This window comes from Bidens hawaiensis, unplaced genomic scaffold, assembly GCF_021521415.1.
Source record: "Bidens hawaiensis isolate Kalapana, Puna unplaced genomic scaffold, B.hawaiensis_p1.1 tig00005567_1, whole genome shotgun sequence".
In the NCBI taxonomy this organism is placed as follows: Eukaryota; Viridiplantae; Streptophyta; class Magnoliopsida; order Asterales; family Asteraceae; genus Bidens; species Bidens hawaiensis.
Window position 1 is genome coordinate 143,460 of NW_027491360.1, and position 23,191 is coordinate 166,650.

Below are 23,191 nucleotides of genomic sequence, written 5' to 3' on the forward strand. Positions count from 1 at the left end.
ACAACACCATTACATCCATAAAACAAAAACTCATCATTTACTGACCGGACATCACGTGTCACAAGTCCACCTATTTTGTAACCCCTCTACTACACATAGTCTGATATACTTTTCTTTCTTATGGGTTCTTTGTACCATGATTCAGATACTATATCAGCCTATCAGTGTCTTTTAATAATTCAGTCCAAAATTTGCTAAACAACCCCTTAGATCTAGAGGTCCAGCCATATTCATGGAAAACATAGAGGCGCCATCAACAGATGGACCCATTCCATAATTTTAATTGTAAGGACCATGGGTTAACTTTTCTTGGATGAATGAGTCAAGAGAAAACTCATGCAATACAAAGTTTGATATAGACAGCTCATCCAGCAAGCAAGAAAACGGATTTTAGTCACCAACTAATTCCTTAATTGCCGTGTGACCCAGGATACGGGGAACCACATACCCACTAGGCAACAAGGGCATAAAAGCTTGATGGAACCATTTTCTTTCTTAATAAAGCAGGTGAATGCAACCCCTGCAATTAATAGCTCACTTATTAACGTACATGTACTATGTAGCGTGAGAGTAAAATGCTGCTGCTATATATTGCAAATAACAATAAACAGAATATTAATATATTAATATCAGAAGAAGATGAGAGGAAAAATGGAGAGAGTAGCTATAGTTGTTCTTTTACTTATTTCATTCCACATTCAGAATATATATACCGCCGAAATCGACACCGTGTCAGATTTAAAGTTCTTGACAGAAGAAGATACGTTGGTCTCACCTGCCGGAACCTTTGAACTTGGCTTTTTCATGCCTGGTAGCTCTGAAAATAGATACCTTGGTATCTGGTATAAGAAAATATCAGTCCAGACAGTGGTTTGGGTTGCCAACAGAGATCGCCCACTCACCGTAGCATCATCGGCTGTTTTGAAGATTATCCATCCAGGAAGTCTTGTCCTCATGAACGATACCAACACAACATCATCAGGTATAATGTGGTCATCCAACACCACATCCTCAGGAAATGCAACGGCAAAGCTTGACGACATGGGAAATTTAGTCATTACAGACGGAGACAACCAAAAGCTTCTCTGGCAGAGTTTTGATTATCCAACTGATACTGTTTTACCAGGCATGAAGTTCGGGAAGGACTTGTTGACGGGCAAGGAATGGCATCTATCTTCATGGAAAAGCAGTGAAGATCCAGCTCCAGGTGAATTTACCTTTAGCATGGACACATGCGGTTATCCTCAGAACATACTCAAACAAGGAACAGATATCAAATTCCGGTCTGGACCATGGAATGGTGTGCGGTTTAGTGAGGCTTCAACGCTCAGCCAGAACAACATCTTTACATACAACATGGTTATTAATGAAACATTGTTTGCTTTTACTTATAATCTTAAAAGCAGTTCTGTAGTATCAAGGTTCACCTTGACTTCTTCCGGGGAGCTACAACTTTCGGTATGGGTGGAAGCTAAAAATGGCAGATATCAATACATTATCAAATGGGATGTGTGATCCATACAACATTTGTGGTGCTTATGGAAGCTGTAACACAGTGAGCTCACAGAGATGTTCGTGCTTAGATGAGCCAAAATTTGTGCCTAGAAACCCAAAGGGTTGGGAGGATGCAGCTTGGTCTGGTGGTTGTATGAGGCGAACACCATTGGATTGTGAAAATGGAACAGATGGGTTTATAAGGTATTCTAATGTAAAATGGCCAGACGCACACACTTCCTGGTTTAACATGAGCATGACCCTAAAGGAATGCGAAGCAGTATGCCTAAAGAATTGCACTTGTATGGCTTATGCAAATACAAATATAACAGGGAAGGGAAGTGGATGCTTGCTTTGGTTCAATGACCTCTTAGACATCAGAGTAATCACCGACAGTAACGGTGGTCAGGATATATACGTAAGAATGTCGTCCTCTGAAATAGGTAACCATCTCTTACTAAATTTCCTGAACACGTATTTATTTTAACACAAAAGTAATCCACGCAGATGGATTTTGATTTATATAAACTTAATTAATTTCATATAGCTATTATGTATCTTAAAATTACCAATGTTGTCGCTATGTTAATATCATGCACTTTCTCAACCAGTTAAGGAGAACCGAAGAACAAAGATCTTATTAGCAGTCTTTCTAGGAGTTATTATAATGGGCTTGATCTCTACATTATTCTGGTATGCATTTAGAAAACGGCATCATGCACAGACAATGGGAGAAGGTAAACAACATCTGTATGATGTACAGTTTGGAGTAACACGAATTCTTTAAGCATATTCTGTCAGTTTAAAGTATGTCTTATTTTTAATGCATAGGGGAAACATCGCGTGCCTGTGAAAGCCAGCAGCAAGAAGTCATGGAGTTACCTTTGTTTAGCTTCTCAATAGTAGCACAATCTACTGCTAGTTTTTCATCAGAATGTAAGCTTGGAGAGGGCGGATTTGGACCGGTTTATAAGGTAAAAGTATAAATTAGTTCTTTGCATGCACTTTCCAAAGTATAACTTAAAAATCCCATCATATATAATCTATAAGATTAGAGTGTATTTAAGAGATTCAATGGAGACAGGATGTAACTTATCAAACGAAACAAAAGATGGATCCATGCATTATAAGCATCCCATATATATAATAGATACAAATGGAACTCAAAATTTGATGTTTGTATAGTTTTTCACAACAAAAATGGTTATCCCCAGGGTGTGCTAGAAGGGAAAGAAATTGCAGTTAAGCGCCTCTCAGCGACTTCCAGACAAGGACTTGATGAGTTCAAGAATGAAGTCATCTGCATTTCAAAACTCCAGCACCGGAATCTTGTTAAGCTCCTCGGATGTAGCATTGAGGGAGACGAGAAATTGTTGATCTATGCATACATGCCAAACAGAAGTCTAGACGTGTATATATTCGGTCAGCATCATATACATATATAATAGCGGCTGATAAAATACATAAATAAAGAACTAACTAAACCTACATGCTTTGCAGATAAAACAAAGAGCACGCTTCTTGATTGGTCAAAGCGATTCCATATCATCGAAGGAATTGCACGAGGACTTCTTTATCTTCATCAAGATTCACGACTAAGAATCATTCATAGAGATCTTAAAGCTAGCCATATTCTACTAGATAATGACATGAACCCTAAGATATCAGACTTTGGCATAGCAAGAAGCTTTGGAGTAAACGAAACTCAAGCAAACACAGAGAGAGTCGTCGGTACATAGTAAGCTACAAAATCTAAATGCATAAAAGTTATACTTTCCTTAAGCTAATTATATTACTTTTCTAAACTATTTGCGAACACAGTGGATACATGTCCCCGGAGTATGCATTAGATGGTCTTTTCTCAACAAAATCAGATGTGTTTAGCTTTGGTGTTTTGGTGCTGGAGATCGTAAGTGGGATTAGAAACCGCGGATTCGTTCATACTAAGCATGACAATAACCTTATTGGACATGTAAGTTCGTGACTGGGCCCACAAACTACTCTTTAAATTTTTAATTATAGTTCTCTAATCTACAACCAGATAACTATTTCCACATACTCAGGCGTGGAGAATGTATAATGAAGGCAGGTCAATGGAGCTCATTGATTCAACTTTAGATGAACCAAGTGATCCATTCCAATTGTTAAGATCAATTGAATTGGGCTTGTTATGCGTTCAGGAAAGCCCAGAAGACAGGCCAGATATGTCATTTGTTGTTCGAATGTTGGCCAGTGATGGTGCATTGCAGAAGCCTAAGCAGCCTGCATTTTTTACAGAACGGAACTTAGTTGGTGCAGATGTCTCTTCAAGCACTTATCCAACAAGCAATGATCTAACTGTTTCAGATGTAGTTGCTCGATAACTGGCACATACATAACTTCACTTAATTTTGAGCGTTTTTGTGATTGTTTTCTTGTTGGGTTAATCCCGATCACCTTTCCAAGTTAAAGTTCAGGTACTAATATGTTGGACTTTGTTAGCAACGTTATGGGTGCTAAATGCAATCATTGTAATTAAATCAACCAGTGTGCCGCACCCCTTCGTGAATGGGTATAAACACGACACGGCCACTGACCATGATTGTATATGTATCTGTTCCTCACAGATCGGCATACATGTTCTTCATGAATTCTATAATACAAACTGGTCTTATTAATTATTTTTTTAATTAATTGTTTAATTTATATTACTTTGTGTAATCAAGATATGTTTTGGCATGGACTGGGTGAATTAGAGTTCATTGAGGGTGTCTGTTGCCCTATTGACTATGATCCTTGGCTCGGTGGAGTACTCAGGGTTTCTGGTTCGACGTGATCTTCCTCATAGGTCTCATCCAGATTATCATTAGTTGTTATCGGTTCTCCTCCGATCATAAAGTCTACACATTTGGGTTCATCATTAGCTTCTGTGAGATGATTCTTTCAATCCCACACCTTGCTTTCTTCAAATTCTATGTCACGGCTCACCATTATCTATATTGGGTTATATAATTGATACGCTTTACTTCCAAGTTCGATACCCAAATAAATGGTTCTTTCATTTATATCATCAAGCCTCCTTAAATTTACTCCAGGAATCTTGGCATGAGCAGAATAGCCGAATATTCTCAAATGTTTTAAATTCTGCTTTCGCCATGTCATTGCTTCAAGCAGTGCCATGGGCTTTGGTTGGTGTGTGTAACAACCCCAATTATAGGACCATCTTTTCTTTTGTCTTGTCATTTACTTATTACTTGTGTAAATTTAACTAAGTGTTACATGCCACAGCTCATTAGAAAGATGATCTAATCCGAAACTTGAAAATAGAACAAATTTGATACAAAACTTTCTAAGCTGAACCGACACACTTCACATGGGTTCCCCATAACTGGTGTTACATTCGTCAATTTCGGGTCACTTTTGTTATGTAAACCCGACCCGTTTGTAACCCGAACATTTCAAATATATAAAATATTGGATCTTGTCATTTAAAATATATAAAATATATATTTTTTTTTATTATGCATTGTTTGACCATTTAAACATACCCATTTTTATGCAAACCATAAAAGAATCTTTATACCCAACCCTTCACTCTTTCCCTATATATACACACTCATCTTCTTCATTTTACTCTTGCTACATCTCCAAAAACTCTCTCAAACTCCATAGATTCAAGGTTGTTATTTCTTATGTATTCTTGAAGTTTTGACTTCTCAAGTCAAACTAACTATAGTCTTTCATTCTAACTTGTTCATCTAACATTACTAACTCTTGAATATGGTGGTACAACATATATATAATACACACCCCTTGTTTCCTTTATTTGTTACTTCACCGACTTTGGTTGGTTAAGTTTCGAATGTCATAAGGCAAGGCTTCATAGAAGACTTCGTGTTCTTGGTATATATTTACACACACATAACTTATTATACATATCACTTATGACTAACTTCTAACCCTTTAGTTTGTTCATCTTATTTACAAGTTCCATGGTGTGGGTTTGTATAAGACTAACCTCGGTTTAACCGAAACTAGTCCAAACCGAAAACCGAACTTTTGTTTACTAGTTTTGTTAAAATAGTTGTTTAAACATGTTTATTGCTATATTTGAGTTTCAAAAATCATTTTTACAAGTTCTTTGATATTAAGCATATGGAATCCATCTATGAACTCGTTGGGAGATGGAAACCGAACTAAACCGAAACTTTTACTTAAAAGACTTTAGTTAACTTTTTTTGTTGTAAAATTTAAGTTTTCTTCATTTATAAACCAATATACAAGTTCTATGATATTTGGGCATGTAGAAACCATCTATGAACTATTTGTGAGATGGAGACCGAACTATACCGACTTTTACTCGCTTAAGACACACAAGTGTGTTTTTAGTTATCAAGACTTGTATATTTCTTTAAAAAATAGTTTACAAACTGATTTTAATTATTTTCTTAAGTACTTGGAATAGTTGGATCCAACTTGATCTCATAACATAGCTTGGACCGACAAAACCGAACACTCGCTTAACGTGCGTTGGTAGTTCTAAATAATAGATCTACATACTTGGTTAAGTGTTAGTATGTTTTAATGAGTTATCTCATAACAATTAATATTTTGGAAAGTTGACTTTGGGTTTGACCATTTGTCAAGACCCGAACCGACAACCCGAACACTCGTTAAAAACCCGTTTTAGTATCTTTAGCCTAATGGAACTTGCATTTTAGCATTTTTCCCACCTTATTACTTAACATTGGTTAAGTAAATATTAAGGTTAGATACTTTAACCCGGTTTTGAGCAAACTTACATTTTTTAAAAGGGTTATTATTATAAATTCTTAAATAGTTACATTTTAAACCTTGAACTTTAATTGATTAGTTTTTGCAACAATTATTTTATTTAAAGATCTTCAAGACAACATTTCTAAATCCAAGACTTTCTTTTATTTAGGCTTCATACGTTAAACTCGTCGTTCCGGCAAATCTCCAAATAATCAATCTTTCAAGTTTATTACTTGAATGTGAGTAACTTCATACCCCGTTTTCTATCTTTTATTTTAGGGTGACATTTCAACTTATCTAAACTAAATGTTTTATACTTGGGTCTTAAACCACAAATGTTGTTGTATACCTTACTTGAGTAATTGCTCGATTTGGTGTTCTATGCTTATTTGACTATGTGTTTATCGCTTTTGGATGGTGAAACTATAAATCCTAGACCATTTGGCAACCCCTCATGGCAAGGTGTCGTTAACGTAATGCAATTAACGATAACTATAAAATCCTAAACTATTTGGCAACCCCTTATAGTTGGGTGTCGCTAACTTGTTAGCGATAACTATTTATCCAAGTTTATAGCTATTATTTATGGTTTTGTATACTAGTTTTGTGGCTTTTCATACTATATATCTATTGTTCAAACTTATGAATTGCTCACCAACCTTTGTGTTGATAAACTTTATTTTATGAAATGTTACAGGTTTGCATCTAGGTTGATTATGGAGTTCGGTGAAGAAAACGTCACAAATACCATTAGGATATTAACAAAACTGAACAATATTTGATTTGCTATATTTTGTTATATTTTGTTGTATTTGAGTTATGAATATTTGGTTATGTGAAATTTTCGATGATGTGAAATGAAATGAGTTTGTTAAATATTGTCGTTTTAAATAGTGTCATGCGCTTATGAGCAATCGTTGCACCCCGGCATGTTCCGCCGCCTTTGGTCGGGGTGTGACAACTGGCAAGTATAGGCCCATACTAATAATACCAAAATATGAACGCTTATATCTATGGAAGTGTTAACACATAAGTATATTGAGCTGCACACGTGTATTTGAATCATGACTTAAAACCCGCCTACACTAAATAATGGTTACTTGAATGTATGTATTTATATATATGAATATGCATGCATATTAGAAAATATGTACTCATTATATATTACTAGAAATTGGTTAGTCGTATAAAACTATACAAATTCAATACACATTATATATCTTAAACATACAGTATTTAAACTTCTAATTAGACAACAACTCCTAGAGTTTTGCTAGAATAAAATTTGAAATTAATCTTTTATTTCTTCTCCTAATCATCGACATGTATGAATGTGTGTATATCCATACATGTTAATTTATTTTAAAATTTAAATGCAGTTTATGATTAACCTTGTAAAGCCTTTATTATCATTTTGTTTTAATAAATATCTGTGTAATCCTTATATTTTGTTTTATTTTTCCTACAAAATCTCTCCAAATCTTCCAAAGATTTAACCAAAATCTGTTTACTTGTAAATTCGTCCATATTATTTTTCCAAGATCAACCCTTTGTAGTAATCCCCCAAATCTTTCCATATCTTCCCAATTCCAATGTGAAATTACGTTGCAGAAGTTCTAGCCAATCCTAATCTATACAAAGACCTTCTACAAGTTCTATAAGAAGCATCTGATCATTCTTCATCCTCCCCAACTCAATCATTCCCTCTCAAAAGTCTCCTGGTTTCTTTCTTATTTTAACCATTGAAGCCACAAAAATCAACTACCAAAAACCCTTTGATCGGTCCTAGAAAGTTTCATGCCTAGTAGCTTTGATTTCAATTCTCAAGTATAACCCTTAATTCCAGCCTTGAATTCAACCCAAAAGTACTCAGATCCTCTTTCGTTTGCTGTTGTGTTCTTGCCAAGAGAATGTAAGGCCCCGTTACCAGTAGCCCTACTTTCGTATTGGATTTACTCATAAATGCAGTTCTAATATCAGAGTTAATTAAAAACATTCGCGGAATATAAAAACTTTGATAAAACATTTCATAACAATTCAAAACTTGTCTTAAACAACCAACTTGTCTTTCGAAAACTAAGTAATTAAAACATAACACGCCCTGAGCCTTCCGATGCCAATCTCTTATTCAACGCCACGTGTCCCCTCAAGCGAGCTGCGTGTATACTAAAAATCAGCTACGCTGAGTGAGTTCTAGTTAATCATACATTATACAATACACACAAACTTATATTCTTTCATTCATACTTTCATACTTTCTTTTGTACTAACTTGCTTTCATATCTTACGTTATAAAGAGCATTACGCCCTACATTCCTCGAGTATTATTAGGGCTCGGTACCCTCCTTCCTCGAGTATTATTAGGGCTCGGTACCCTCTTTCCTCGAATATTAGTAGGGTTCGGTTCGCTAGTTCTCGAATATTAGTAGGGTTCGATTCCCTCTTCGTTACCATACAACCATACATCATACCTCGAGTATTATTAGGGCTCGGTACCCTTTTTGTAACCATACAACCATCCTTTTCTTCTTTTATTAACTTTATCACGTTCATACACATAAGCATACATATCATACTTACCTTATACATAGCGTTACAACCTGACAGTACGTGCAATATCCGAAGATCGTTCACGTACTATCAAGCAATCATTCATACATTTCACATTATTCACATAAGGCATACACTTATCTCTTAGGATAAGCGTATTAACAAACATATTGAGTATGCACACAGCCCCGAAAACATAACACATAAATGGGGCTAGAACTCACCTAAACACGGTTACGTTCACCGTTAATTGTTATTCCCTTCTTGAGCTGTGCACGGCTAACTGTATAACAATACACGTATCAATCATCTATCGCTATCTATATTGTGTTTCTAATTCAATTATAACCCACAACGAACGGGGTCCGGGGGCAGCGCCCCTGGCAGCGGGGTTCTAGGGGCGGCAGCCCCTAGCAGGGTCCAAGGGGCAGAGCCCCTGGCTGGGGTCGAGCTGTGTTAACACATTTTTCACTAGGATTTTAATTTATTTCCCAGCGAACTTAACTTTTGGCGAACTTAATATTAAGCGAATTTATCATTCAGCGAAGTTAACTTGGCGAACTTATCATTAGGCGAACTTGGCATCAGCGAACTTGACCAGTGGAGAATTTAACTTGGCGAAGTTGAACCTTAGGCGAACTTACATTGCAGGCAAAGTTGCGTGCTGGCGAACTTGGCTTGCAGTGAACTTGGCTTGCAACGAACTTAGCTTGCAGGCGAAGTTGGCTTGCAGGCAAAGTTGCTCAGCAGCAGGTCCTGTTCGTTCTAAAACCCCTTAATCATATCCGTTTCATCGTGAAACCTTGGAGATGAGAGTGACCAAACCCGTAAACGTTCTCATGTTCATTTTCGGATAAAACTTGACCCAAAAGCGCATAAAGTTTGGACCTTTAAACGTTCAAGACTATATCTTTCCATTTAATCGATTCGCACAGGTTTAAGGGTTCATTAGTTTCGTTTTAGCATCAATTTTACAACTTTACATTTCGTTTTCCCCCGATCTATTCTCGTTCTAAGTTTCAAGGCTAAACGTTTATAAAAACGTAAACTTTAGGATCAAAACATACCTTTTATACGTTCGGTTGGTCGCGTTTTGCTTGGTTATCTTGTATCTAGCTCGTATATGAGAGATCTATTGCTATTCAATGTTCGTTGGTCATTTCACCCTCTTCCTCTCTCTCGGCCGTAAATAGTAATAAGGAAGTGTGTGTGTGTGTGTGTTTGAGTGTGTAGAGATTATGATGGATATAAATTAGGGTTTAGGGTTTTAGGTTGGTTTAAGAAGGTATTTATACCTCTTGAAGCCTATGGACCTAAAGCCCATTACCACTTAATCCACCTTAATTAATCTAAGTCCATGATCCGTTCTTTACTCGATATTAATTAATTAATAACGCGAAATCACTAAACGTAACTTTCTTTATTTAACATTATAATATTTAGGATGTTACAGAGGAAGACCCAAAGCACCTTAAACTGGTTACCACACCTACACGTCAACCTTATAAGTTTCATGCTCCTACCTGCACGTTAGATTTCTAATCTCCCCTTACTATTTTTCACAGAATTTCACATGCTCTGAACCCTTCATACATAACCCACATCAGCCTAAACCGGACCCTAAGAGTTCTCATTATTGCCCCCAGTTTGATTCCATCGAGGTAAACCCGAAAACCTTTGTTAAAATCCTCATATTTTCACTTCAATCATTCGGTTTTTAGAGAGATTTTGCTCTGAACTTGATGCCCTTCCATTCTCACATTTTTCACAGAATACTTGATCTATTTAAACATTTTGAAACCCGCTTATTTTAGTTCCGACACCTGGTAACGATTCCTAACTCTTTTGCTCGTTTATTGCGTTTACTTTCATGACTTTTCACACTGATTAGGCACCTTTGATATCATACACACATAACATTCTAAAAATGATTATTTTCATATATTATGACCAATATAATCTGCACAACTTGCTTCGTTCACTACGAACCCGCCTACACGTGACACGCGCATTAAATCCGTTACCTCCCTCATAGTTAATCCATTAATTCGAAAACCCAATAAAAATTATGAATATCTAAGTACATGATTTTGCAGAAAGCCTAACCAAAATAACGAACTTGGGAAGAAGAAACACATTAGTTTGATATACGGTTTTGACACACGAGTATACCGAATATTAAAGCATCAAACCCGAAACAAACCCAAACCACATCATTTCTGTTCCATATTTTTATATCTTAATTTTACTGTGATAACCCACATATAAACATATAAGTGACCCAATTATTCATCGAATATATATCACAATTATTATCAATAAAACTGTGTGTAAAATGCTACATAAAAAGGTAAAGGCTACATCAAGTCCTTAAATATATGAAAGTATACATATACATAATAAATAACAGATTGAAATTGGTTTTGCAAGAAAAGAATGTGAAAAGTATATTTTCTTTAACAATTATCACATTTTAATCATATACTAAACAACTAAACCACCGACATATGAGTTTTAAACTAAACTATTGACCCAAACTTTATAATTTTCTTGTAACATTACGTTCGGAACACGCTAAAATATTTTTCTAGGAATTATGGTTATTTATGTTTTAGATACACATTTTCATTTCATGTTTTCACCAAATCGACGAAGCAAAACCTTAAAAATTTTAAATATATTTTTTTACAAAATACTTTTGGGTTAACTATAAATAAAACTATTTTTAATGCAGGCTAATATAGATTTTCAAGAATTAAATTACATTTTTAAGCACTTAATCACTTTTAATTTTATAACTAGAAGACTAACCTAATAATTACGTATAACTAATATTCTAATCACATTAAATGACATATTTATATATAAGTTATAGGTGTATAAAGTATATTTCGAAGTCTTAAGATGGTAGGTTACGTGTTAGATACACAACTAAACACTTAAAATACGATTGTTACGAAAACCAACAATATCAAGGCATATTTTTGAACAAAATATTTATTCCAAATGATCTTAAACTAAAATATACATATTTACGCATTATACAATTAGCACATCAATTTTTGTTAGTAAGGATTTAATTTGCATATTTATATTTATAAGGAGACTTTGCAACCTAGCGACTAGTATCGCCAAAAGACAAAATGGTCTGATATATAACCCTAACTTATGTTTATAAAAGTCACTCGATACAAATCTTATTTCATTACAAGCCACCACAATCCCAAACAACCTTAGTTAAAGTATATTAACCTTAACCAACTTAGGTCACGAGCACATATAATATGATGCATATTACTTTTAGTGACACGTTATGTGGATTTAGGGATGTCTTTCATTTGAAGCCATACAAGATTTCTTTTATGTTTTTATCTTCACGCATGCGCATAGGCCAATGTGAGTTCATGCACTACCTTTTTTCTTAAATTTTTGGGTAGATACATGCTTCAATATGTTTTTAAACTTATTGGTGTACTATTAATCAAGACCGATTTAGCTGCCTTAAACAATCCCCGACTTTGTAGCACAATCATTAACTCCAAAAGGAGCCATGGGATATATGGGTAGTACTATCTGGGAGACCCCCGCACACAGTGGGCCTACATCATGGGACGACCACCCGCTGAATGATAAAATGTATATCTTGTGACATATATCCGCGCCATTTGTAACTTATGTTGGGCAGACATAAGTGTAATTTGACCCATAACAATAAGGGGTATGGGTAAGGGGTATTTATTTTAGATGTTCACGGGTCGTGAACACATGTTTGATTGTGAACTTGCTTAATGTGCACCATACGATCATTTTTGTATATATGTTTTCATAACTTAAACTCATGAACTCACCAACTTTTTAGTTGAACCAATTATTTTAAGCATGTGTTCAGGTACTTTAATTCGGATACGGAGATTTAGAGTCTTAGACAAGAGTTCGCTTGGAGATAGAAGATCCTTTTAGAAGACTTATATCGAACCGTAGAGCTTAACCTGAAGAAGCCGTACATTTTCACCTAATTAGATGGTAGTTGAATTTCTAGCTTTGTAGTTGTATTAGACATCTGATTGTAACTTTGACCTAGTGTCTTAATATAAATTTGTTACCTTATTTCCATTGTGTTTTGGTTGGTATTCAATCGTCACGTCCAGCCCCCAGTAGGGATGTGACAGTGTGTGATTTAGCACATACCAATGTTGCAAAAGTCGCTAGGCCTAGGCGGCCGACCTCCTTGGAGGGAGTACTCGGAGTACTCGGACATGATAAATATAAAGAAAATTAATTTTTGGGTAATATATATATTTCAAATATCATAAGTTTACTAATATTTATAACAAAATAAATGAATATCAATATAAATAAGAGAAATACATTTTTAAACACTAAATTATTTATAAAAAATGTTAATCATTAATTAAAAAAAATGATATTCGTTCTTTAATATTATAGAAATACGAATTATGTTGCATTTTTTAAGTGAAAATAGATCCAAGTTAACCGACTAGATGTGATTCTGACTAATGTTGACCACCTTTGAACAATTTTTATTAACTAGGCGGAGTTAAAGAAACTCCCCCCGGTGCCATACCTTGTAGCGAGTACTCGGCCTTGTAGACTTACTTTTACAACAGTGGCACATACACGACATGTCTCACTTCTTCGCCACATTTTCTTTTGGCATTCACACCTTTTAGCAGACTCCGTTTAGTTCTGATCACGGTTTTGTTCATGCGTTCTACCACTCCGTTTTATTGTGGAATATACGGGGCTGTGAGTTGTCGTGGTATGTCGATGGTGCTACAAAAGGTCTTCAACTCATTTTAGGTAAACTACCCAGTTGTTAGTTCTCAAAGTCCCCTAGTGTTATTGATTATAATGAGCTGCTGAATATTGTCTTGAAATACTTAAGGGCTTGTTCATCCCATTTTCTGCTTTTTCTAGGGAACAATTATTAATTCTCTCATTTTGTGATTGATGTGAGCCCAGGTTAGAACTAATTCAAACTAATTGTTGTTAAGTTTATTATCGTTGGAGGCTGTTGAAGAATATATTAGAAGTCCAAGTTTTTGGTTTCAATAAACATTAATTTTATTTCCTATTTGCTAGGATAGTTTGTTTATTGTTGATTAAGTCCTTTTGTTTACGTTGTATGTTTGCCTATTTAAGGCTTTCAATTATTCTATGAAAGTATCTCAACCATTCGACAACTTCTATTATTATTAATAAAATTGATCCAAAAGTGTGGTATCAGAGCCATAGTTGGATATGATATTTGTGATCGTATTCTAGCGAAGTGTTTCATACGGTGAAGACTATCAAGTGTTTCTTGTTCGTGCAACAATACCCCGGCTTTAAGTGAAATACGCCCGGGTGCAACGTACAGATTACTCATAAGCTCGTAACACTATTAATAGTGAGAATATATTTATTTTATTCCATAATTTCGCAAGTACACAAACAGTTTGATAATGAGACAAACAACATTACATCTAAATGAAACAAATATTATTCATTGAAATAACCTAAGGTATAACTAGTTTTCTTATCCTGGCACATCATCGTATCAACCTGCAGCACGTTTAAAATAATATATTTTGTTACAACATATGCTAGTGAGTTTTCATAAGTTTTTGAGTATATAAATGTATATAAAAAGCGTGATTCAACCATCGTCATGCAATAAATATTCAAACATAATATAAATGAAATCAAATAGTGTTGTCCTCTCGTAAATTTAGCCAAAGTTGTAAAAGTCAGGGAAATGAGAACCACCTTACGTATACAACCGAAGTTGTAACATTAGATGGTGCATGTACGTCCTGTCGGTCCCTCCCACTATGTGTATGAATTTGTATAACTTCCACCATAAAAACAGTAAACACATTGCATATAATTCACGTATAATCATAAACAAGACGCGAGAATATTATTAACACGAACGATATGTGTGAATCGGTTTGTAAACAATTTCATAACTAATGAGATAAAAATTTGTGACATGCTACACCCCAAAAATATCTCACTTGTTAAATAGCGAGAATGAGTAAATAAGCGAAGATGTCTTTAAGTGAGTGAACCGATAGGGTCCGTCCAACGAATGACCCTAGATAACTAAATGGCTTGGATTAAAAAGAGGTTGAGTAACAAATAATGTGGTCGATATGTTCGGTTAATAATTATTAAAAAAAAATTTGTTAAAAAGAATATGTTTATTTTAGTTTTATAAGTTAGGTTGAAAAAGATTACCTACTTGAGTTTTTAGTCAATTTATTTTAGTTTTAGGGAAAATATAAGTTATAATATTTATTAGTGATTTTAATGAGTTCGGTTCGTTTCCGAACCGATTATTATTTAAGAAAAAAAGTTTAACGAGTGGTTCGTTTTTTATCGGACATGAACTTGGTTTTGAGTCAGGTTTATGTCCAACATGTTTGAAATGATATGTTGAAGAAACATGATAGAAAAGTTTAGTCTTGTTTATTAGTTATGCAAAAGTTAGTTTTTAACATAAACTTTTGATACTAAACCTAAACGAGCCGATTAACGAAGAATGATGCGTCACAATGAATGTCAATGTTTTGACATTATCATTGTGATAAAAAAGTTTTAGTAAATAGAAAATAGTTATTACCCGAGGTTTGACTGTGAGTAAGAAACTTGAAAAACTTGGGAGCCTGACTTTGACTCTAAAGGTCAAAGTTGTAAAGACACAAAAATTGGAGAGGTTGGAAAGAATGTGAGAGTGAAATGAGTTGTGAAAAGGAATGAGAAGAGGTAGAAACCTCTTTATATAACCAAAAAAATCATTAATTTCTAGATAGAATGAATTAATTAAAATAACTAGTTAAATGGCAAATCTTTTGGGCATAAATCATGGAATTGGTCAAAATAAATATAGTTGTATGTCATTCAAATATGCAAATAACTGTAATTTAAAAAACAATGGTTGAAATATAGTCAAATGCATTTATAATTATCATTACAAGTTCAAACAAAGCACAAACAAATTGAATTGGTCTTGGCTCGAATTCAATGTTTGATATAACATTAATAAATAAAATTAAGGTTGAGACATGAGATAACATAAATAAATGCATAAAACTCTTTGCTTTATAAATCTACCAATACTTGCAATTTAAAACGGGTCGGGTTTTCTAGTTTGAAAATTAACGATTGTTGCACTTATTCTAATGGAAACCAATACAAGTGGTGTACCTTCCACTCCATTGCGGATCTTCAAAGTATACAGCTACGAATTTTGGAAAAATTGTATGAGGACGATTTTTATATCACAAGATCTCTGGGATCTTGTGGGACCAAAATACAATGACATAAATGGAGATCGGGGAAAGGCTACGAGATAATAAAAGAAAGGATGCTAAAGCCATATCACTGATTCAGTTTGCTACGCAAATTGAGATCTTCTCTTGTATTGCAGGAGCTTCCGTGTCCATGCAACCTTGGACACTCCTACAAAACATGTATCAAGGTGATTAGAAGGCCAAATGGTGAAATTGCAAGGGTTAAGGCGTGAAGGACATCCTACAAAACATGTATCAAGGTGATTAGAAGGCCAAATGGTGAAATTGCAAGGGTTAAGGCGTGAATCTGAAACGACTCAGATGAAAGAAAAAGATCAGGTGGCAGATATTTTTTATTTAAAGTCATAAAGATAGTTAATCAAATCGCTCTTATAGAGATGAAGTAACGAATCAAACTGTCGTTGAGAAGCTTCTTCGAAGCCTACACGACCTCTTCTTCGAACATATAAGTAGGGACTGCTAGAGTGAGCCTCGTGATGGTTGGGTATTTTGTATATATATTAGTGTATTAATTATGTAGTTTTATTGAGTATATTATTAGAATTTTGGTACTTCATATGTGATTTTGTATTTCAGGTCAATGATCATTAAAGGTGCTAAATTGGAGACTTGTACGAGCATGGAATGATATCGCGGGAAGACCAGAGCATGATTTGAAGTCTTGGGAAGTGTTACAAGGATTCGGGAAGAGTATGATGAAAAATCATAAGCCGATGCTAAAACTGAGCAAGATGGGTTGACAAAACGCGACAAAGAATAAAACGAGCATATTCTGGGCTAGAAAATGAGTTAAAGAACCCATAATATATGAATATTGGGTCTCTCGATGAGAGGAATCTGAATATGAGGTTATATTTGGTCGTGGTACGCGTAGAGATGCGTATATGTCCATCGCGTATCACGATGGACATAAAAAGGGGGGAAACGAGTTTTAACCTATATCTTCTATTTTACAAACCCTAAACCATTATCGCGAATTACAGCAGCTATTAGGCGATTTTGGGTGAACTCCAAGGCTACCAATCATCTCTTGATCAATCCTAATGGCCTTTCTCATCATAATTGAAGATCTATCGATGACGATGCTCGGCTAGTCTTCTCGAATCATACCCGGGATGTAGAGTATTGTATTTTACAGTTTATCCATGTCTTAAGAACGAATGATTTGTAATTGTTTATGATCAATATATGAGTATTGATGTTTGGTATTATTGTGCACTCAGTCGGTTTAGGTTTATTTCGATCAGAACGATTAGTTTTCCAGTTGCTATGACAGTTGCTTGTAGGGTTGTTTTGACTAGTTTGAATATGATGAAGCTTACAATTTCCCTATATTAAGTCACACTGGCAGGGACTGTTTGATAACCAGTGCCATGTGTTAGCGATTGCTGATGCCAAAGGTTTGCCTAGTTAGTCAATCTGATTTGATCTTTGACAATTAATATGTTAAGTGAACATGATATTACTGTATGTTTGCTTACTTGAAACCTGGGTGTGATTTGTCTTTTTTAATTTTTTGAAATTTGTTTAATTGCTTGCTTAACATTAACCCAAAACTTGTTTGCTTGTGTGATCAGCACTATAAAATGTTACTTCATAATCTAGAAATATGTTGCATGTTACACTGACCATATACTCCTCGTGGTTTGACACCCTACTTACCCTAGCTTTCTAAGGAGATTAAGAACTTGATATAATTGTTTTTGAATAGATAGCAACAGTCTAGCATCACCTAGGCGCAATCCGATAGGAGAAGGTGAAGTACACATGGATCTTGCTCAAGATGATGATGATATGAAAGTCACTGTTGTTGTTATGGTTGCTAATAGTAGAAGACAAAGGCATGATTATACTCGAGGTTAAACCAGGAAACAAAAAGGTATTAAGTAATGTTCAATATGCGCCTGAGCTCGTAAATAATCTTTTGAGTGTAGGGCAACTTATGACAGTTGGTCATAAGTTATTGTTTGGCAAGGGTGCGTTTACCATAACCAACAAGCAAACTCGAAAGGTTATGTTCAAGGTTCCTATGTCAAGCAATAACACATTACCCCTTAATGTAGCACTTTCCAATGGTGTTGGGCTCTTGGTTGTTGATGATGAGACCTTCATATGGGACCTAAGGTATGTTAACTTGAATGAAAGAAGCTTGCAAAGTCTTCGTACGAAAGAGTATGTGTATAGGATGTCAATGGTTGGACAGTGAAATGTATATGAAGGGTGTGTTCAAGGGAAAAAGACAAGAGAAACGTTTCTTAAACATGGCTTGAGAATTAGAGAAGTTTTGGATCTTGTTCATGCTGATATTTATGGATCACTGCCTTCACAGTCATTATGAGGTAACAAATACTTTTTATTATTCATCTATGAACTTAGCTATATGACATGGGTTTATTTTTTTGTTGAAAATCCGATGTGTTTAATAAGTTCAAGTTATTTAAAACCAAGGTTGAGAATGAAACACGCTTCAAGATTAAAGCTTTGAGACAATGATTGCGGTGGATAATTTATTTCACATGAGTTTATGAACTTTTGTGAAAAAGAAGGGATAAGTGGAGACTTAACGTATATTAGAAATAGTTAAACTAAACTATTGGTATTATTGCAGTGTAGGGTCTATAATGTGAATTAGAATTTGATAACCGTAGCTATCTTTATCAAAGGATATAACACTTAGAATTAGGTTATATAATTACTGCATTTGAAAACATATACTAAAACATATATGGTACTTTGGTTGTAAACCCTAATTAATTCTATTCAATAAGATTCCCTTCTTTAATCCTTTGTATGTTCTTGATGATATTGAATCCTTGATTGCTTGGTCTTGATATCTCACATCCGGTATCAGAGCATTGAACGATCCTAGGTTTCCTATTAAATCATCATTGCGCAAAACTGAACATCAAGAACAAGAAAGGGCATGGTACGAGCGTACTAGAACTTATCCTCAACAACATGGTTACATTCGAATCAAAAGTGAGCCTGCAATTTACTTTAAAAATGTAACAACTCGGATTTTCATATAATATATCAAATACCAATATCCGACCTGCTTTCATTTTTGGGTAATTTTAATCAATAAAAATATCGTATTTATCGAGTTATGATTATTTTATTTTCATTATTTATTGTACTTATTTAATTTATCAAAATAACTTTGAATTATAAGCAAAATACACCATAAACTTTAGTTCAACCTCATTATGTATCAACACAAGAACTTGATGGACTAAATTGCAAATCTGCATAATATACTATATTTTACCCATTAACCTGTAACCCAATTCCAGATCCAAACCCGTTTGGATCAAACCCGCAACCCATTTTGATTTCTTGAAGCTTAATTTTCTTTCTAAACTTAGAATTGATATTAGAAAATCGTTCATATGTCTATTACGATCACACTGGCATATTTAATTAGGAATTACGATCTATTTGATATGAATTGACATAATAAGCAAACCGTTATAAATCAAGTCATTAACTCATTGTGATACCATTAACAGTTCATAATAATCAAATTGAACTGGTATGCACCTTCATCATAACCCAGCGACCTAGAACCCTATATCAATTTCACCGTACTTGACCTGCCGAATCCCGTTTCTGGACCTCCCTTGGCCGACGGTGTCTCGTCTCCATTCACAGTCATTTCGGAACTTATTTAGGTAATCGAACAAGTATCATAATCGTTTAATATGTATTAAAGTAACCCCAATGTGAATTAAACAAACGTTTAGCCATTTGATTAATTGTATTTCTAGGGTTTATAAGTCAATTGGGGTTACATTAGTGTTCATAATTAATGTATTGTTCCCATACTTTAACCAACTGACACACCAGCCCAGTTGGCCGGTGTGTGTGTGTCAAGAGCTTAGAGCCGGGTTGGGGCGCATGTTCGAGCCTCCCCCAGCCCAGCTTTTAGTTAATTTAATTTTTATAATTGTTTTTAATTATTTAAATAATTTATTAATTAATTATAACTAATATTAAATATCAAATAAACATTATTTTATTAAACCAACGTCATTGAGGTTACGTTTCTTGTCAATTAATCTCGTTACAAACTTTCGTGTGTGGGTATGTATTATAAGTATATATTAATAATAACCAACATTATTTTATTAAAACCCGACACCATTATTGATGATTTTTGTCGTTGAACGTGTTTACAAACTTCTTTCATTTATTATATATGATATAGATATGTGTAATAGTTCGGGTTATCAGAATACAGGTTATCAGTCAAATTAGAAACAGTATGGTAATAGTTCGGGCAGCGGTCAGAACGGGTACAATCAGAGAGATTCTGGGGGTTACAATAAGGGTTATCAAAAGAGTTATCAACATGGGCAAGGAAATTATTCAGGTAACAAAGAGGAGTCACTTAAGGACGTGATGGAATTATTGAAACAAATGAAGTCAGATCAATAGACTCAGAATAGAAATTGGGAGACTCAGAATAAGGCATTGAATCAGAGGTTGGAGCTCCAAGAGAAGACAAATGCCACAAGAGATAAACAAGTGAGTCAACTGGCTGAAGAAATGGCGAGCCTAAAGAGAAATCCATCCAAATTACTAAGTGACACCTTGAAGAATCCGATCCATCAAAGTAGTAGTTCGTCAAACTCCAAAAATGCACATGTCTGTGCCATCACAATTAGAGATAGTGTGGAGAATGACACGGTTGAAGAATTTGAAATGGGGGCACCACTCATCTCTATTCAGATCGGTGAATTCAAGAAGACCAAGGCACTTGTTGATTATGGTGCGAGTGTGAGTGTTTTACCGAGGAGTGTGTATGATCGGTTTAACTTCGGGCCTTTACAAGAGGTTGACACCACCTTGGTGTTAGCTGATTTCACTCGAAGACGACCACGGGGGGGAGTTGGTTGGTGTTGCGGTAAAGATTGGTGATTTTTACTATCCTGGAGACTTTCTTGTTCTTGATTATGAACCAGCTGAGAAGGAAGAAGAACCCCGAGTGATATTGGGTAGACCGTTTTTGGCTACTTCAAATGCTCAGATTAACTGCCGAGACGGAATAGTTTTCATGACCTTCGGTAACCGTAAGTTAATTTTAAGTATATTTTAAAATTCATATGATTATTCTTTTGAAAATAAATATTCTAGGTCATGTGCTACTAATGGGTGTCTTTCTCATGTAAATAAGAATGACGCCAAAAAGGAGAATAGTGTTGGTTTTGACAGGTCTAAGCGTGAACGAGAGAAGGAAGAGTTAAATGCAGTAGATGTAAAAAGTGGAGTAAGTTCAACAAACAACACTAAGATGGTGATGGAAGTGGTGGACGATGAGAAAAAGGACGGACCAAACAAGAAGAAACCACCAAAGAAGGAGAAGGTAAAGAAACCACCCGGATTCGAGAATAAACTTAGGAGGTTGGCATGTTTTGGGCCCAGGTGGGAGGCATTAGAGCTACCATTTTGTTGGAGAAGTAAGAAGAATGAGGTGGAGCAAGGTAAGCACTCCATTAGACCACCATAACCGCCAAATCAGGTAACGGTATGGCTGAAGACCTTAACAAAAACTTACCGCTGACCGGGAGGCAACCCGACCTTTTTGTTTTGTTTTTCTTTCTTTATTTTTGGTTTTCTTTTTGCGTGTTACTTTTTGTTTGTGTTTTGTGGTCATAGTAAGTCCTAAGTGTGGGGAAGCTCATGGTGGTTTTGTCAAGATTCGGTGGAGTAGATATTGTCATATCATAATTTAGGAAGTGCGGGTCAAGGTTGCAAAAGTACTCATCAGCAGGACCCGTTTGACATAAGAGATTTGAATCAGGTCCATGTGTCTTTCCCTATCTTTTATTTGTTGTTGACTGTTTAATAATTGTGTTATGGGTGGTTGGGTGGCGTGATAAACTTTTTGGTCGTGTGGGTGGTGTATATGTTTATGTTTAAAAACTTTGTGTGTTTCTTTTAATAGTTTGCAACTTTATTTAAATTCGGAGATGGGTAATTGGTTGTCCATTGAATTGTAATTGGTATGATTATCCCGTGTTTGCATATGTTTTTGAAAATCTGAATTACATTGGGGACAATGTAAAGTTTAAGTGTGGGGATACGGGAAAGCTCTAAGGGAAAGAGTTGTGAGAAAGTAAAAAACGTTAAAAATGTCCCGAATTTTTTTGCAAAACAATGGAAAATGATAGAAAAATTGGGAATTGTCTTTCAAAACTAGTATATATGAGATAATAAAAGACGGAAACACACTTAACTTAGGATGTGTTGGTAGGCACAGCCGATAATGAAAGATTTCTGAAAATGTATTAATATACATATAATTAAAATCATTAAGTCTTATGGGTTCCCATCTTAGAAAAGTGGAGAAACTGAAATGTCTAAGTCAATGAATAAGCACAACTATAGGTTAAAACCTTGTAACTTTTAAAATTTGATCTCACTTAATGGGCACAAAAGTGTGGCAATTTATGAATTCATCAAAATGAGCATTAAAAGCTAAATAATCGAGAAAAGATCCAATAATTTAATGTGTCTCCCTCTGGGATAGTGACTTAGAGATGACATCTATGAATGAGGATCGAAAATATAATGGCATGATAAAGATCCAATAATTTAATGTGTCTCCCTCTGGGATAGTGACTTGGAGATGACATCAATGGATGAGGATCGAGAAAAATAATATTATGGCATGATTAAGGTCCAACAACCTATGTGTTTTCCCTCGAGTTGGTAGCTTGGCGGATAGGCCTCTGGGTGAGGGTCAATGAATGTCTTAAAAAAATAAAAATTTAATAATAATAATAATAATAACATAGAAACCAACAGCTTATATGCTTCTTACTGGGCTAACAACCACGGTGTGAACATCCATAGGTGAGGTTTAATATATAATTATATGTAAATGTTCAGATTATATATCATTCTGTGAGGTTAGGTTTTAACATTTACAAGCTTTTGGGTTATAGTGGTAGAAAAATCTTTTTGATTTCATCTTTGCTTTGACATATCTGAAACAAATTAGGTGGATTTGCGATTCTAGATGTGGCACCCTTGGATTATATGTTAACTTGAACTTAAAATCTAAACAT

The 23,191-nt window shown here is 34.9% G+C and overlaps 1 pseudogene across 1 annotated transcript; it reads left to right on the forward strand.

Annotated features, from left to right (window-relative positions):
* Positions 1–234: 234 nt before the first annotated feature.
* Positions 235–4,666, forward strand: LOC143630125 (G-type lectin S-receptor-like serine/threonine-protein kinase At4g27290; annotated as a pseudogene). The gene is made up of 7 exons (XR_013153104.1): positions 235–1,937; positions 2,106–2,231; positions 2,326–2,468; positions 2,709–2,916; positions 2,995–3,232; positions 3,316–3,466; positions 3,558–4,666. The product of XR_013153104.1 is annotated as a G-type lectin S-receptor-like serine/threonine-protein kinase At4g27290 (transcript).
* Positions 4,667–23,191: the final 18,525 nt, after the last annotated feature.